A 3,401-nucleotide genomic window follows, 5' to 3' on the forward strand; every position below is an offset into this window, starting at 1 on the left:
TCAGTCTCTCCTCAACTCTTAACCAAGAGAGACTGGCATGCATAGTATTTATATCAGCCCTCTGATTACAATGAAGAGCAAGACGTGCCGCTCTGTTCTGGGCCAGCTGCAGCTTAACTAGGTCTTTCCTTGCAGCACTCAACCACACGACTGGACATCAAGATGAGACAAAACTAAAGCCTGCAGGACTTGATTTGTGGAGTCAAAAAGGCAGAGCATCTCTTCATTATGGACAGACCTCTCCCCATCTTTACAACCATTGAATCTACTGTATATGTTTTGAGCATGACAGTTCACAATCTAAGGTAAGACCAAGTAAGTTAGTCTCCTCAACTTGTTCAACAGCCACACCATTCATTACCAGATTCAGCTGAGGTCTAGAACATAGGGTATGATTTGAACCAAATACAATGCTCTTAGTTTTAGAGATGCTTGTATTGACTATAGTCCAGGAACTCATCTTGCTGGCTCGGGGATTCGAACCAGCGACATTTTGGTTACTGGCCCAATGCTCTTAACCGCTAGGCTACCTGTCGTCCTGGTAAAGGTAAGGGTTATGGTTAGGGTAAGGGTTAAGGTTACACTCTTAGAAAAAAAGTGCTATCTAGAACCTAAAAGGGTTCTTTGGCTGTCCCCATAGAAGAACCCTTTGAAGAACCCTTTTTGGTACTAGGTAGAACCCTTTTGGTTCCAGGTAAAACCCAGAGGGTTCTACATGGAACCCAAATGGGTTCTACCTGGAACCAGAAAGGGTACTTCCTGCAACCAAAAAGGGTTCTCCTAGTGGGACAGCCAAATAACAATTTTGGAACCTTTTTTTGTAAGAGTGTAGGGTTTAAGTTATGGACGTCCCAAGGATCCCTGATAGCACTAGTCACACTAGTCATACTCCTGCTGCCTCAGGGCCACTTCCTGCTTTGATTGAGTGCCCTTTGACCCCTGCGCTGTGTGAGCAGCAAGGTGCAACCTACAGGTGAAGGCTGACCCTACACTCTGGAGCCTGAGGTGATGTCTGCTCTCACACATATGGCATGGTTACGGGCCTTATTTGTGGTTACTACATGATTCCATATGTGTTATTTCATAGTTTTGATGTCTTCACTATTATTCTACAATGTAGAAAATAGTAAAAATAAAGAAAAACCCTTGAATGAGTAGGTGTGTCCAAACTTTTGACTTTTACTGTACATGCACACAGCCAGGCACGTATAAGCACACACACACATGCATGGATGTAACCATTCACATACACACCCACACATGAAAGCATGCACACACACATACAGTACACACACACACACACACACACAGACACCCCTTAGCACTTCTCCTATAGCTTGTCTGATGAGAGCTGACATCTCCCTCAAGCCCCTTGTGTTTGTTAGCCACTTCATCTCTCTCTCTTGTTTCTCTCTTTTTTTCTCTCTCACTCTCTTCTTCCCTCTCCGCTTCTTCTCGTTGTTCTCTCTCTCCCTCCCTCTTTCTCTCTGCCCCCTCTCTACTTCTCTCACACACATACTCCCTCTTACCATACATGTATTTCTCAGAAAAATCAGTGTTGCGCTCTGAGCTCAGCCTTGAGAGAGAAGCTCAGCTTTTCTATCAATGTTTTATCGGTCTTCCCACAGGATAAGGGCATGGCTGATTTCTGGTACATTGCAAATTGAAGAGTTCAACCCCACTGCCTTAATATTTACATTCCTGATCGTGTGGGTTTAGATCATGTATTGTTTTCCCTACCAATGAGTGCTAATGCCTTAGCTCCAATTGTGTGTTGCATTGTATGTTATTACCATGACCACTACAAAAAAGCCCCATATACATGTGTTCATTGTAGTTGAGTAGCAAGTTGAGTGTTGTTGAGTATAGCTGCAAAGTAGTTCATTATACTGTACAGTAGGATGCAGTCTGTGATTTGATGGATTTAAAGCATTATCATGGCTGAACAGGAGAAGGATAGGGAGTGTTTCTAGTTATTGTGCCTCCAGTACTGGGATTTAAACCCCAGGCTGGGCTCTGTATATCTGCGGGTGGAGAAGAGGACGATGTAACACCATTTGACAATCGTGAGGAAAATAAATGCGGGGCAATGCAAACGCCAGAGAGCTTTTCAGACAGGCCAGTGTGTGTGTGTGTGTGTGTGTGTGTGTGTGTGTGTGTGTGTGTGTGTGTGTGTGTGTGTGTGTGTGTGTGTGTGTGTGTGTGTGTGTGTGTGTGTGTGTGTGTGTGTGTGTGGTAAGGATATTTCAGACAAGCTCCAGGAAAGTGCAGATCTGTGTTGCTCTCGTCAGTGAGTGGAGAGTTCTGGGAAAAGGGAGGGAATAAATTATTGACATGAGCCTTTTCTGAGGTGGTGACGTAACAGAGGTCTTTAGAGTGCTCTCCTTCCCTCCTTCCTGATGGAAAGGCTTCTTCCAGGCCAGGGAAACGGGGCCATGAAACGGTGAGGTAGAGATATGAGAAGGTTCTCTTTGTCTACTGCAATGTGATGCATATATAAAAACATGTATTCTGGTCAAGACATAGCCTATATAACAATTTCATTCCAAATAGTTGTCCCCTATAGATGACAGTGGTGAAAGCAATATGGCCAAAACTACACTACATTACCAAAAATATGTGGACACCTGCTTGTCGAACATCTCATTACAAAATCATGGGTGTTAATGTGGAGTTGGAAAATAAACGGAAACAATCGGTGTATTTAATGTATGATGAAGGACCTTTTCTTTGTCATTTGCTGATAATTGTCTCTTCAGTCGAAAACTATGGTCATTTCTTGGGCAAAAATAGAATGAGAGATATACACTGTATGATATGGAGATGTAAGGGATATGTGATATGGATATGTAAGGGATATAGATATGTGATATGGATGTGTAAGGATATAGATATGTAATATGTGTTATGAATATGTAAGGGAGATGAATATGTGATATGAATATGTAAGGGAGATTGATATGTAATATGGATATGTAAGGGATATGTGATATGGATATGTAAGGGATATGTATATGTAAGGAATATGGATATGTGATATAGATATGTAATGGATATGAATATGTGATATGGATATGTAAGGGAGATGAATGTGTGATATATGTATGTAAGGGATATTGATATGTGGTATGGATATGTGATATGGATATGTAAGGGAGATTGATATGTGATATGTAAGGGAGATGGATATGTAAGGGAGATGCATATGTGATATGGATATGTAAGGGATATCTCAAGGCCATCAGACTGTTAAATAGCCATCACTAGCACATTAGAGGCTGCTGCCCTATATACATAGACATGAAATCACTGGCCACTTTAATAATTGGAACACTACTCACTTTAATAATGTTTACATATTTTGCATTACTCATCTCATATGTATATATTGTATTCTGTCT

The sequence above is a fragment of the Salmo salar genome, chromosome 22, assembly GCF_965601325.2.
Source record: "Salmo salar chromosome 22, fSalSal1, whole genome shotgun sequence".
Lineage (NCBI taxonomy): Eukaryota > Metazoa > Chordata > Actinopteri > Salmoniformes > Salmonidae > Salmo > Salmo salar.